The sequence below is a fragment of the Canis aureus genome, chromosome 30, assembly GCF_053574225.1.
Source record: "Canis aureus isolate CA01 chromosome 30, VMU_Caureus_v.1.0, whole genome shotgun sequence".
NCBI lineage: Eukaryota > Metazoa > Chordata > Mammalia > Carnivora > Canidae > Canis > Canis aureus.
The window spans coordinates 43,608,938-43,623,951 of NC_135640.1; the positions used below are offsets into that span (position 1 = coordinate 43,608,938).

The 15,014-nt window shown below is 60.2% G+C and overlaps 1 long non-coding RNA gene across 1 annotated transcript in view; it reads right to left on the bottom strand.

Moving 5' to 3' along the window:
• Nucleotides 1-7,160, bottom strand: part of LOC144302086 (uncharacterized) — a 30,790-nt gene extending 23,630 nt beyond the window's left edge. The window contains exon 1 of the long non-coding RNA XR_013368978.1: nucleotides 6,945-7,160. This is a non-coding gene — a long non-coding RNA (uncharacterized LOC144302086). The remainder of the gene's footprint in view (nucleotides 1-6,944) is intronic.
• Between the last annotated feature and the right edge of the window lie 7,854 nt (nucleotides 7,161-15,014).

The window sequence follows — 15,014 nt, forward strand, 5'->3', positions numbered from 1 at the left end:
GCAGAGACATTCCAGGGACAGGCATTCCCCAGCTAGCACAGGCCCAGCTCCTTGCTGTCCCCAGGGCCTCCACCCCCGCCCGGCGGGCCGCCAGCCCCAGACGCTGCTCCCCTCCCGGACCGACTTCCTTGGCCAAAAATGGGAATGAGTCTTGCATAACCAGACATCTGTGAGTCCAAAATCCAGAGGAAATTCAGGCAAATGCCACAGGGAAGCTGGAAGCTTCACAGAGAGCCAGGCGCCCGCCCCCTCCCTGCCCGCCACCCCTGCAGCTCCGGGAGGTGTGGGAGCTCTGGGGAAGCCGGGCGTGGAGCTCCCACGGACCCACCGCTGCTCCGCTTCCCACAAATGTTAGCGCGTCTTCCAAGAACATTTCATCAAATCCGCGCTCAGCACAGCATCCGTGCGGCTTCCTCCCGGGGAGGATTTCCCCTCTGCTCTCCCCACAGGCCTGTGATCCCGGGCTCTGCTCTTCTTTTTAAAGATGGACGTGTTCTCAGCCAGAAAAATGTTAAACTCAAGATGCACACTTGCAGACTACCTGGCTCCGAGGAGGAAACGTTAGTTTTGCTTGGCGCCCAGTAGTCTTAAATGGGCGCGGTGGATGATTATGTTACTTAAAAAAAAAAAAAAAGAAAGAAAAAGGGGGGTGATGGCAGAGGGCCCAAATCCATGGGTTTTTTTTTTTTTTTTCCCAAAGATTGCATTTATTTATTCATGAGAGACCCAGAGAGAGAGACACAGAGACACAGGCCGAGGGAGAAGCAGGCTCCATGCAGGGAGCCTGATGTGGGACTCGATCTCGGGACCCCCGGGGTCACGCTCTGGGCCGAAGGCAGCGCTAAACTGCTGAGCCACCCAGGGATCCCCCAAATCGGTGTTTAAAGCCCCACCACCAGGCTGTCAAGCAGGCCAGCGGGGCGAGTCCCCTCCCTCTGCAGCCCCCTGACGACCCCTCAGAGCCCAGGCACCCTTACCCCGCCGGCCCTGCAGGTGTGCCCCGGAGCACCTGGCCCTGCCCACACCCCTGCCCCATGCCCCCTGGGGTGCTGCGGCCAGAGGAGCCCCCGTGGGAGCCAGGGCCCGGCCTGGAGAGGCTGAGGACGGGCAGCAGGGTCCATCCCCTGGCTGCACAGGGCGTCCCTGGGACCCACGAATGATCCCCCTGGCTGAGCAGAACATCCCCGAGAACCCCGAATGATCCCCCTGGCTGTGCAGAGCATCCTCTGACCTCCAAATGATCCCTCTGGCTGAGCAAAACATCCCCGGGAACCCCAAATGATCCCTCTGGCTGTGCAGAGCAGCCCCTGACCCCCAATGATCCCCCTGGCTGTGCAGAGCATCCCCTGACCCCGGAATGATCCTCCGGCTGTCCAGGGGTCCCGGGACCCCCGAATGCAGCCCCGTCAGCCCCAGGGCAGGACGAGGTTTCCCGGGCCTGGCCCTGCCCCTTCCTCCATCTCACTCTCGGCTCCAGCCCGGAGTCAGGCTCAGGGTCAGCCTTCCACTGGGGGTGGCTGCAGGGGCGGGCCCAGGCACCTGGTAGTAGAGGCGGCCTCACCTTGCAAGCGTACACCAGGGCAGGGCGCGGGAGTCGGGGCCCCGGACCCTGCAGAGGCGGGGGCCCCGTGAGCCCTAAGGTCGCTGCAGAGACTCTAGGTAGGGCCGGCAGGGTGGAGGCCGCCTCGGTATCCTGCAAAGGGAGCTATGGCCAGAAGCCAGGGCAGCACCGTGCGGGCCCTTCGAGGCCCTGGGGCTCCTGGCGGCCAGAGCAGGGCTGAGGCCAGGCACGTCCTCTGCGCACCCACAGCTGCCCTTCCCTTCCCCTTGCTGTTCCAGGCGACAAGGTGCCTCCAAAGAGACAGCACATGCCAGCCTCCCCCATGGCCAGGAGTGGCCTGGGAGCCCTGGGCAGAAGCATGGGAAGGTTGGGGGAGGTCGCCAGGAGGAAGCCGGGTCTTCCAGGAGCACTGCACTCCCCGCTCCATGTGCTTGCTGCCCTCCGGGCAGAGGGGAGGACAGCGGCTGTGGACCATGAGGCGACTGTGAGGGTGCAGAGCAGGAGGTCAGGACCTGCACCCTCCCCGAGGCCGTAGGGAGCAGCCAAGCTGCTGCGTGAGAGCGTGAGCACTGCCGGGGCGAGCACTGCTGGGTTGAGCACTGCCGGGGTGAGCACTGCCAGGGTGAGCACTGTCGGGTGAGCACTCCCGGCCACAGCTGGGCTCCTCACATCCCCAGGGTCTCCACCTCGCAGCTTCCCTCCGTCCCCACCGCAGGCCTCCTGCTTCCCTGTGGGGTCCCTGGGACTGGGGGCGGGGGGGCTCTGCAGAAACCCCGGCTCTCCAGCCCGGCGGTGCCCCAGTGCACCCTGTGTGCTCAGTGTTTGTGCCCACGTGATGCCAGCACGGCAGCGTGGGCTGGGGTCCCGGGGCTCCACAGACCCTTCCAGGGGCTCCGTGAGGCCAAGTAGTGATACTACTACTGAAGGTTGATCAGACGCCTTTCCACGCTCATTTGCTCCCGAGTGCACAAAGCGTGTGGGTTTTGCAGGCGGTTGGTCCATGTTAGACGTCCACCGTCCCCGTGCTGCTCCCCGACCTCGCCGACACTTGCTATTGTCGCCTTTAACTATAGACGCTCCAGGGCGTGAGCACTGGCATCTCACGGTGGGTGCCACCTGCATGAGATTACTCGTTAAGGGCGCCCCGCGTGGCCCAGCAGGTTAGCGCTGCCTTCGGCCCAGGGCGTGACCCCGGGTCCCGGGATCGAGTCCCCCGTCGGGCTCCCAGCATGGAGCCTGCTCCTCCCTCTGCCTGTGTCTCTGCCTCTCTCTGTGTCTCTCATGAATAAATAAATAAATAAATCTTTTTTAAAAAGAGAAATTACTTGTTAATATTACACACGGCGGCGTAATATATTCGTACATCATAGACTTCGTAGCCTCACACCAACACCAGTCTTATTATAGCTTTAGGCTAAGCCTTAAAATCAAGTGGTACAGAACCTCCCCTTTTATTCTTCTTCCAGAGATTATTCTTTCTATTCAAAGTCTTTGAATTTCCACATAAATTTTAGAATCAACTTTTCAATGTCCACGAACAAGCCTGGCGGGATCAACTGAGACCACGTGAAATCTGAAGATCCGTTTGGGAGAAACTCCGAGCTTGATGGCACGGGGACCTCCGGCCCAGGCACCTGGACTACTTCTCTGCTGTCTAATCCCCCTTCAAATCCGCAATGAGTCTCAGTTTTCATGTGTGGGTCTCACACCTACTTCTTTCGATTTTACCCCTAAGTAATATGCATTCTTTGATGCTATTGTGTTTTTTTAAAAAAATGATTTTTTCAAAAAAAAGCAAAAAAAATTAAATTAAATTAAATTAAATTAAAAAATGATTTTTTTTGAAAGAGTGAAAGAGCAGCAGAGGGAGGAGAAGCAGACTCCCCACTGAGCAGGGAGCCCGATGTGGGGCTCAGTCCCAGGACCCCGAGACCATGACCTGAGCTGAAGGCAGATGCTTCACCGACGGAGCCCCCCGGGCGCCCTCTTTGGTGCTATTGTGACCGATAATTTTAATTTCATTCTAGAACATATCGCTAGGTTGAATCTGTGGATTACGTGGCATCCTGCAGGGCGGACTGGTGCAGAATTTGTAGGGTCGGCTCCAGTGACACGGAGCGAGCAGTGGAATGCTGGAAAGAGGTTCCAGAAGCAGGACCGAGGTCCCCTGGCCTGTGTCCTATGATGTGGCGATGCACGCTTCTCTCAGCAAACCCAATTTCCGGGAGCCCCAGAGCCTGGAGGTCAGCCTGTCCCCGGGGTTTGTCTCTGTTGGAGCCCTCTGGCTGTCCCAGGCACCCCTGTGCCAGGACTTCAGAGCCACCTGCCGCTCCCTCTCCCACATGGCCCGTGCCGGGCCCCACATACACCTTTCTCCCCACCCTGCCCTCTCTGAGGGTCCCCAGAGCGGCCTGTCCCCATGTCCTGTCCCCAGCACGGCCCTCCACCCCGCGCTGGCCTCTTCACTGTCCTGCAGGTCGCAGACAGGCCCAGCTCCCCCACTCGCAGCTGAGTGCCCACCGAGCCCCACCAAGCAGCCCACAAGCGGCGGCACCAGCAGCAGCTGCCGTAAAAGATGTAACTTCCCAGGTCCTGCTCTGCTGGGGGCCCAAGGTGCACAGCCCCGGAGGGTGGCTGCCTTCCATCGGGTCTCAGTCCTGGCGGTGAGACCTCTGCTTGGCTATCGGGGCCCTGCTGGAGGGTCTCCCACCCATCCCATCTTGGTCACACACGTGGACCTTCACGATCAAGGACCTCTGTGTGTCCTCTGGGGCCCCAGCCTGCACAGGCCAGCACTCAGGACCCCCAGGTTTTGGGGGGGGAAGCAGTATGGGGAGTGGAAGGGCCTAGGGAGGGGGCTGGGGCCAGCAGGGTGCTGTCACAGACCACCCAATACCCCAGCAGCGCAGCACCCATAGGCGGCAAGGATGCTGCCTCCATCGGTGTGGAAACCTGGGACTGGGGATCCTCCCATCTGACCACCGTGCCCACCCCGTCCCCTGGGGCCCCTGGGCCTTGGGGGTCGGTTCCTGGAGCCTCCACACCCAGGATCCACGGAGGTGGCTCAGGGACAGGCCGGAAGCACCGGCACCTCCACCTGCAATCCACGGCCACAGCGCGGGCCTCAGGACTCCATCCTACAGGAGGCTGGGAAGCAGGGTCTCGCTGTGTGCCCCAGAGGCAGGGACACAGGCCCCCGGCTTCAAGTCCCAGGCCTGCGGCTCACTGCCTGTTGCCCAGCACAAGCTCCCTCCCTGGGCTGGGATCCCCTGGTCACCGAGGGCAGGGTGGGCACCAGGAGGGTTCGGACCCTTCCTGACCTTCCCTGCGACCCCACAGTGGTCCTCGGGGGAGGCTGACCTGCAGCCCTGCGTGGACCAGATGTGCTCCACGCTCCCCCAGGGGGTCTGGTGAGAGCCTGTCAGGAACACTCACCTGCCTGCGGAGGCCCACCTGCCCCAGCCCTGCCCTGAGAGGCGGCCCACCTGACCCAGCCCACCTGCCCCAGCCCCAGCTCCTCCCCAGGAGGCAGCCCACCTGCCCCAGCTCCTTCCTGGGAGGCGGCCCACCTGCCCCAGCCCCAGCTCCTCCCCGGGAGGCGGCCCACCTGCCCCAGCTGGAGTGCCAGGGCCTCTGCCCACAGTTTAGCTCTTGCACATCCATCCGTGACGTGTGCACGCTGTGCTGCCCGTGCTGCGGGATTCTCAGCAGAAAATTGAGAGAAATGGGAAGCAAAGAAAGAAAATGCCATTTTGAAACAAAAAAAAAAAACTGATTCAGGATACAACAGGCTTTCTTAGTGGGTTGTTGTTTTTTTTTTTTTTTTTAGTGTTTTTAAAAGCACTAAATAATTATCTCTCTGGCCTGGTTTTCATTAAATTGGCCAAATCTGATGATGTTTAATGGCCTTGTGGTATGCACACACATGCGTGTGTCAGTCTATGCGGAAATAGCTTCGCTCTGATGTTTCCCGACATCGCGGAGACCTAAGTTTGAAAAAGTGAGTTCTTTTTCGTTAACTTTCAACTGGGCTTGAAGGGTCTGAGCTTGAGTTTCCGGTCACCAGCCGAGAGCCTTCCCAGCTCGCCCTTCACGAGAGGCGCCGAGGACGCGGGAGCGTTGCTGGAGGGTCGCCCACTGGCCCCCTGGGAGGGGAGCCGCACGCCGCACCGCACCGAGAAACTTCTCTCCCTCCTTCTGGCTGCTTAGTCATCTCCCAACTCCCCTGGCAGCCGCCTGAGGCCTCTGCGAACTGTTTCCATTTATGGCTCGAATTTGGTCTTCCCGGTTTGGTCACAGATGGAAGGTTTAAGGGAGCAGGGAGCAGCCGAAGGCAGAGCGTGGGGCGGGCGGGGGGGCTGCAGCTGTGGCCCACGGGCTGCACCCCGCATGCCTCACAGATTCCCATCCGGGCCGGGGCCCCGCCTAGCAGGGGATCGGCGCCCCCCCAGCGCTCGCTGCTCCGCCTACAGTGCTGGGCCTGGAGTGTCCTGTGTGCGTTTGCCATCTCGTGCCCCCGTGAGACTCTACATCGTCCAGTTTGGGGAGGGGCAGGCGGTGAAGGGTGGGGAGCCCCCCCCCAGGCTGGTCACTGCCTCGGCCCGAGTGTGCAGCCAGCCAGGAGCTCAGCCTTGACAGGGCGCTGGGGTGACCACAGCCCCCACGCCCCGCACCCCCTGTGCCCCGTAATCCGGGTCTCTTCTCTCCCAGGGCCCCAGCCTCCCAGGTGCTGCTCGGCGCTCCTGTGGCCTGACCCTGATGCAGCCCAGTCCTCCCGCCCCTGCGCCCCCCCACCCAGAGCAGCAGAGGGCCTGGATGGGGCAGGAGCCGTCCTCCACGGCCCGAACACCCCGGAAGGGCACCCCAACCAAGGAAACGACCTCTCTTCGAGCTATCAGCTAAAGCGCAGGCAATTTTCCAGATGACGCCTCATCCCTTCACGTTACAGGAAGGCCTTCGTCCTTCGCCCCATGCGAGCCCGACCCTGAGTCTCTCCCCGCGCCAGGCAGGGACGGAAGCGGCTGCTACATTGTGCGTTTCTGAGCTTTTTCCCCATCAAGAAGCCAAGTCCTGTGCCCGGAATCATCGCCCTTCCTAGAAAGAGCGAAGCTCTCCCCATCGGGCTGGGCTTTCCTGTCCCCCAGAGGGAGAAGCATGGCCCTTGTCGGGCCCCGGCTCAGTACCTGTGCCCAGGAGACGTCCTGACGACCCCGAGGCTGCCCATTCCCGTCCCCCCCCCCCGGGGAACAGCCTGCCGGCCACCACGACACCCACAGAACCTGAGCCCCTAGGGATGGGAGAGCCACGCCGGCACTCGGGGACGCATCCCGACGGCCCTCGAGGGAGCTGCCCCGGGATGGCCCTGGGACAGCACATCGCTCACCTGCTTGCCTTCCTGCAAACGTGAAATACGAGGAGGCTGCAGGAGAGGACGCCCAGGATGCGGGGACGTCACCACCCGAGCCCCCCGCCCCCCAGCGCGGCTGTGGACAGGCTTCGTGCTCATTCATCTCTCACTTTTGTCTTTTTTCTTCCCCGAGGCCGTCTCGAAAACAACCAATATCGTTGTGATTCACAGTATGTGCCGGGCAGGGTGGCGTGTCCCACACTCCGAATTTTGAGAAACTAACAGAATGTTTTACGCTTCTAATTAAAGGGGGTGTGTGATGGTGCTCGGTTGAAAGTCATGTGTCCCCGACACCCATAAGCCCATCGGGGACACAGAGAGGACACCCCGGGGCACAAGTGGGCACAGAGAGGAAGCAGGGCGCCCCAGCCCAGAACACTCTGAAGGTAGAAGGCGTCGGGTGGCTAAAAGCATTCGTTAAAAACTTAGTCACACTGAGGACTCATCCTTCCATGATGCTGCGGGGGAGGTGGAGAAAGCTATTTTATTTTGGAGGAAAAACGGAATCCAGGTAATGCCATAGTATTAAAGGACCACACGCCTTTTCCCTTTCAATTCCTTTTTTCCACACTCGGAAGTGACCCCGCCGAGCTCGCGGTTTCCCTCTCTTGCTTCGGGGAGTCTTGCTCTGTCACTGAGGAGGTGACCGTGGTAGGAAAAAAGGATCATGAGAATCCGCTCAGCCAGAGCTCGCAGTGGAAAATGGGTCACAGGGTGACCGCAGTGAGTCATCCTGGATGGGGTTCAGGACACACGCCCACCCCAGGCTGGCCGGGGCCTTGGGAATTTCCAGTGGAACGTCTCTGCTCTGACCGAGAAGGATGGGATCGCCTGTCCCAGTGGGAACACTTGAGGAAGTCAACGTAACTCAGTTCAATTTAAAATAAAATTTTTTTTAAAAAATGTTTTTTTAAATTAAAAATTAAAAAAATCTGAGGGGGCACTTGACGGGATGAGCACTGGGTGTTATTCTGTATGTTGGCAAATTGAACACCAATAAAAAATAAATTTATTATTTAAAAAATTAAAAAAAATAAAACTTAATAAAATTTAAAAAAATAAAATAAAATCTAAAAAAATAAAATTAAATAAAAATTTTAAAATAATAAATAAATAAATCTTAAAAAATTAAAAATAAAATTAAATAAAATCTTTAAAAATTAAAAATAAAATAAAATAAAATCTAAAAAAATAAAATAAAATAAAATTTTATTGAGCTTTTACGAATCCACCTTTGCCAAACCCTGTGCATTATCGCACAGGGGAGCCCCGTAAGTTGGGATGGCGTCGGGAAACGTGCCAGAGATCATCGTCAGGTCTTGATCTGACAAGTTGGTTGAAGTTGGACGGATGGAGACTGTAGGACGCGCATTTCAGACGTTGGGAAGAACACAGCGGAAGCCACGAGATGGGGCCGCACCAGCGTCCCTGGGGAAACGGGGAGCATCTCTCCATTAACGCGACATTTTCCAGCCCCGGCTGTAGCCAACTCTCAGCCCTGGGTTGCTGTCGGGAGGGGAGCACGGCCCCACACTACCCTCGGTGGCTGTGCTTTCCCTCCTCCTGTCCTGGTGCCACCACAGTCCCAGTCTCCGACGTAGCCAGGCTCGACCGTCCCTCCGCCTTAAGCCACCGACAGCGTCATCACACACTGTGCCTCGGCAGGACCCCCGCCCCCGCCCCTCGCCCTTCCCCGGGACCCTCGGCCTGGAGGACAGGCTCACGTGGGCTCCCGAGGCGCAGGAACAGCTCCCAGTGGCGGGGCGGTGACCCCTCCCCGGGCACAGCAGGGAGGGCCTGGGTGTGGGTCTGGGTGTGGGTCGGGGTCCAGGGCAGCTCGGCTGCGGCCCCTGGGAGACGTGTGGCCTGCGTGCTCGGCGGGCACCGTCCTCGGGACCCGATGCCCCTTTAAGCCCTCACACTGCAGCCCGTTCAGGTGACACCACCTCTCGTGCGCCCCGTCCCCTCCGTGCCCAGCGCCTCGCTGACAATGTGCAAGAAGCAGAAGCAGGTGGAGTCCAGCCCCGCCCTGGGGGCCCTGCGATAGGTGGGGACTCCAGGGAGCCACGTGGGCCCGAGGCAGGCCTACCCCACGGTCCTGCGGCCATGGCCCTGCAGTGGGTACTGTGGCCCCAGTGGCCCTGCAAGGAGCTGGTCCCGGGCCAGCCGTGGAGAGAGGCCGCCTGCCCGGTCTCCGTCCCCGCCCACGGAGCATGGGGTAGAGACTCCAGCCTCACAAGCCCCGCAGGGAAGTGGGAGCAGGCCAGGTGCCCGCGCAGGTGGAGCGGCGTGGACGAGGGATCTCCCCCGCGGCCGGGTCGTCAGCCTCCGAGCGGTCGGTGCACTGCTGCCCGCGGGCCCCTGCGCGACGTCCAGGCCTCGCCGGGAGAACTCGGGGGAAGCCACCTGTGCTGTGACCCCCTTTATAGCAGCAGCTCCAGGGGACCGGATCCGTAGGGATGGGAGATGGAGCGTGCCTGGGGGGCTGGGAGGAGGAGGAGCGCCGGGAGCCACCGCCGCCTGGGCCGAGGTCCTCAGGGTGATGGAAGCGGGTGGTTTCACGAGCCCACGGGGTGCTCGTGGTGTGCGTGGATTGTGTGCTTTCGGCGCTTGGTCATGAATGCCACCTGCGGGCGGGGCCGGGGGGGAGTGGCCCAGGGACTGTGTCACAGCAAGTGCCTTGAAGCCGGGCGCTGTGTCCTGGTCTTGAGGGCCCCCCCGGGCATCATGCTGGTGCTGGGGTCACACAGTGGGGGACGCACCTGCTGAGGCCAGTGGACCCGAGCCTGTGCAGAGCGACAGGAGCCCAGGGCCTGCCCAGGGGACCCAGCTGGCTGGGACATCCCCAGGGGCCACTGGTTAGGACCCTGGTCTCTCCCTACCCCGCGGCCCGTTGCATCGGGGCCTGGGCCTCAGGGTTCTAGTGCCCACGGCCACCCCACGCGGCAGGCCCGTCTCCCCGCTGCCAACCTAACACCGACAGTCCGCACAGTGTCTCTGGTGGGGCCGACTTCGTGCGGCTGGCACAGAGTCGGGGCCGCCGTCCCCACAGGGAAAAACCAATTTGCTCTCCACTTCCCGTGTGGGAGTGCGCGGCCGCGTGGGGGGTGCGGGGGGTGCGGGGGGTGCGGGGGTGCGGGCTGCCTGCCCGAGGCCGTGCCGGTCTGGGAGTGTTTCCTCTTGCTCCATGCACACAGACGTTTCTAAGTCAGTTAGAATTTTTGTGGAAACCTCATTTTTTAATTTTTCCCTCTTGTTTCTCTGGCAACATCGGAAACAAACACACACAGCTGCGTCACCTGGCTCCCAGCTACATTTTTCCAGCAGACACCTACGGCTGGAAAGTCAGCACGACTTGGGCTCCAGGACCTCAGACTAACGCTCACTTAACCCCCGCTCGCCTGCTTGGTCCTGCTCGCCCGCCAGGAGCCGGCTGAGGAGGGGGGCCGTGGCACCCGTGCAGGGGGGACCTCCTCTGCCCCGGTGTCTCCCACCCCCGCTCCTGGCTTAAGGATAAGGGCAACCCGGTTCTCAGCATCTGCCTGCTTCCAACGACGAGCGTTGGATGGTGAACAGCCTATCGGTGCCCTGAAGCTGAGGGCTCCTGTCTCCAGAAATCGCAGAATTTGGTTGCTAGAAAAATACCGTTCCTTTATTCCAAGCGTCTCGTTGTAAAATGAAGCGGCCAAGGAGCGGAGAGAAAGCCACACGGCAAATTAGCGGCAAAGTCAGAGAGAGGCACGGCCAGCCCAGCCCTGTGCCCCAGGCCGCCCCTCACACACTTGGCTGGTCCCCAGTACGTGGGGCAGGCCCCAGGTCCCAGAGCTAGCTGCCTCACCAGGGCTGCTTTTTGCTGACTTGCTCTGTTTTTGTTCTAAATCAGAAATTCCAAATCCCTACCCAGCTTTGAGACTCCAGCATGTGGTCTTGACAACCCAGGAACTAATGCATATGAGCATGTTAGTCAAATCCCCCCTTTTGGGGATCCCTGGGTGGCTCGGTGGTTTGGCACCTGCCTTTGGCCCAAGGCCTGATCATGGGGTCCCGGGATCGAGTCCCGCGTCGGGCTCCCTGCATGGGGCCTGCTTCTCCCTCTGCCTGTGTCTCTGCCTTTCTCGCTCTCTCTCTCTCTCTCTCTCTCTATCATAAATAAATAAATAAATCTTTAAAAGAAAAATCCCCCCTTTTGCTCACAAATGCACCAAGTGTTCACTCCACACCTACTGTGAGCAGAGCACCGCGTGGGGGGGAGTGAGGGGGGAGGAGGCCAGGGGTCCCCCTCAAGGCTGGAGCAGCCCCCGGGCTCCCGAGGTGCTGCAGACACACCGTGCGGTGCAAGTCGTGCCCCGTCTGCAGCGTTTCACAGGGTAAGGGTGTCTGTCGCCCTGGCTGGTCGGCAAGACGGTGTAACGCGATGTTAGTCCTGCCGCCGGAGGAAGCGAAACACTAAAGCAATTCCAGAAACTCCGTGTGTTCAGTCCTCGGTGCGATCCCGGCTCCTGCCCACCCGCACCTCCCCGGGCCTGTGTGACTGGACGGAGCGAAAGTCGCTCCAGGCAGCTCCCCGCCGCCCGCGGAAGGTGACCCCCTGAGCACCTGCCATGCACCCAATGACAGCACGCACGAAGACAGGACAGCGTAACCTAGGGGACGTCACGTCATCGGACAGTGAAGTCTGGAGAAAGAATTTCAAGCAAAACAGTCACTTGAAAAGCGGCATCTAAGGGGCGCCCGGGGGCTCAGTGGGCGGAACGTCCGCCTTAGGGTCGGGATCCCGGGCTCGAGCCCTGCGTGGGGCTCCCTGCTCAGTGGGTTCTCTGCGGCTCCCCCTGCCCCCCACCCCTGTGCTCACTCTCGCTCTCTCAAGCAAATAAATAAAATCTGTAAAACAAGAAAAGCAACACCTCACTGTCCCAATCAGAATCCCTATAAAATAGCGAGGCTAGAAATTCCCCACCCCCCTCAAAAATGTACCCGGGCTGGAAGCCAAGGGAGCGGCTGGGCTGCCTCCCGGGAGTCGCACGGCCTCGGCCTGCTGTGTAAGCCTGTCGGGACCCTGTGGCTCTCCCGCCGGAGGGCCCCAGGCCTGGGCCGGTGGGGGGCACAGAGACCTCTGCGTGTGGGTCACATCGCGGGGTGACCCTGGGAATGTTCCTGGTGCAGTCTCCACCCCCTTCCAGAACAGTGTGCAGCCCCCGCTGCCGTGGCCGCCCCAACTACCCGTGGACGCTCAGAGGACATCCTCCTCCCGTGTGGGTGTGTCAGGTGAGCACACCTCAGCCTGCACGGGGTCCGTCCCGGGCCCGGTGTGACCCTGAGCAATAAGCCGCCGAGAGGTCCTTCAAAAACACCGGATAAAGGAAACCATGGGCTTAATAAAAGACGTTACCATTAGAAAAAAAGAGACAGGAGTTCGTGGCTTCAAGAGGCAGCTGCCCTGAAGGTACGGGACGGCCTGGGAGACCCCCTGAACGATGCTGGGATCCGGGGCCGTGCCCGGGAGAGGATGGCCCCACGGGCCCGGGGGTGGCGCAGGCACAGGCACAGAGGCTGAGAATCGGCCTGCCCCCTGGGCCCTGTGTGCCGGGAGCCTGCACCCGCACCCTGTCACCTGCTGGCCGGGGTCCCCCAGAGCTCGGGGGGCGGGGAGGGGCCTGCAGATCCCTTCTGCTTCCCAGGCAGCCCCGGGGAACTGCGTGCGTCCTCCTCTGTGATGCCTACGGCCTCTCCCGGGGTGTGACTCAAAGCCTTTCGCGGAGGAGTGGGCAGCAAAGCTGAGACGCCATTGCTGCGGGTGCCCACGCATGGTTGGGGTGGCGGGGGGCGGGCCCGGAGGCACCCAAGTCAACCGCCGGGGCTTCGCAGGTGTCCTTCCCACCAGTTCTGCCGCCTGATGGTCCGAGCAGTTACCCCACTAACCCACCACCTCCCCTTATCTTCTGCTGGTCTCTGTTGGCAGCTCTTACTTGGGCTCCAGTGGGACCTTTGGGGGACCAGGCCTTCGGCCCCATAGAGCCTGGAGCTGTGGGAACAGAAAGCACCGCCGGGACGGGGCCAGCGTGAGTGATGGTAGTGGGCCCCTGCCGTTCCTGGACCCGCGTGTCTTCTCTGCCGGGGACGCGGCACTGTCAGTGTCTCCGATTTCATGCAGCTCTGCGTCCTGCAGGGGGGCGCCCGCCCCGCTCAGTTTGCCCCCCGCCCCCCGCGCTCCAGCTCTGCCTTTAAAGAGGCTCTAGGTTTGCGTGAGGCCGGCCAGCTCCGGGTGGTACCGTCCACGGTGCGACCCGGGGGCCCCACGTCATGAGCCTGCTCCCACCCTTCACGGACCAGTGGCCCCGACCCCGCGCCGTGTGGGCCGGGCGCTCTGCCTGAGGTAGCTGCCTGGAGAGTGTTCACCGAGCTCCCCGGCCAGAGGCAGTCCCGGGTAGTGACTCATCACCAAGTGCCGGCTGGTCCCCTTGAGGAGTAATAGGCGCTCAGCGCCGGTGTCTGTCGCTGAGAGCTGGGACACTCGGAGACAGCTGGGACTGTCCTGGAAGTGGGTCCGTATCCTGGCCCACCCCTACCAGCAGCGCCCCACTCGTCCCTGCCTGGGGAGCCGCACGAGGACTGGCTAACGACACGGGCCAAGGCGTTTTGTCGGCACGTGGTCACTCGTCCCGGGTCAAGTGCTCTGTCCCACCAAGGGCCCTGTCGCATCCCAAGAGCTGATTCTCCAGGAGCATGAGATTCACCACCGTGGACCGCACGGGCTGGACCCAGAGACCCTTATTCTCCTCCAGCCTGATGGCGAGGGCGTCAGTGCAGCCACTCGTTCCGGGTCGCACTCCCTGGGGTGTCCAGCAGCGGGATTTCCTCCCCTATATCGTGACAGGGGACAGAAGCGTTAACAGAACCTGAGGCTAAACTGTAAATATATATTTTAGTCCATCCCACATGATTGCAGACTGATTCTCACGGCCTCGGACCTCCGCCTGAGTCCTCACTCACCTACTCCACCAACGCCGTTGCCTCCGGAACGGCAGCTGCATCTGGGTTCCTACCTGGTTCCTCCCGGAGTACGTTACAGTCGCTCCCCAGGACACATTCAAGGGTGCAAAAGGGCCCCTTTCTCCAGCTGAACTTAGGTCTGGATCACAAGCTAGATTTCATCCATTCGCTCCTGCAAATGTGAGTCGTGGTGCATTTAACAGCCATGTCGGGAGTCTACATATTTTAGGTCTTTAATGGTGGCACTACTCTCGGCCATCCCCTCCGGAACGTGATATTGTTTCTGTTTTACTGTCTCACCTAGACGTAGGGAGCAATTTCAGAGGTTGCCACTTGGCCCTCCCAGTTTTATAGTTTATAACCCACAGGTCAAGAACCCAATTGGAGTCCACCCCATTGCTGACTGTATCGATTGCAATTCTCCTCTCCAGGAGTAGGGACGTGGCCAGTAGGTGGTTCACCCCAGTGAACACGTGGTGAGCTGGAGATCAGCCACAACACTGCTATCTGCAGGCCCCCCTCTAATCACAGTCACAGCGTAGGTCGTTGAGTAACAGTGTCAGCTCGGACTCTGTGTCCAGTTGTCCTCAAAGTATCTGAGCCTTTCCTTTATCCCAGTCGCCCAAGGAAATGGCTGTGGGAACTTTCTCCCCATCCATCTCTTTGTGTGTGCACGTGTGTGTGTGTGTGTGTGTGTAGCTAAACATGACTTCCTATCAATGTCTCTAGCTCCCATCCAGTATTCCAGGGCTCATTCTAGTTTCCCGTTCTTTTTTTTTTTTTTTAAGATTTTATTTATTTATTTATGAGACACAGAGAGAGAGGCAGAGACACAGGCAGAGGGAGAAGCAGGCTCCATGCAGGGAGCCCGATACAGGACTCGATCCCAGGACCCCAGGGTCACTCCCTGAGCTGAAGGCAGACCCCCGACCGCTGAGTCACCCAGGCGTCCCTTAGTTTCCCTTTCTGACTTAGCTGTAATTTCCATCCTAACAGTGAGAAACCTGGCTCCCATGACCCATCACCATTTTCTTATTTGTTCGATCCTAATATTCA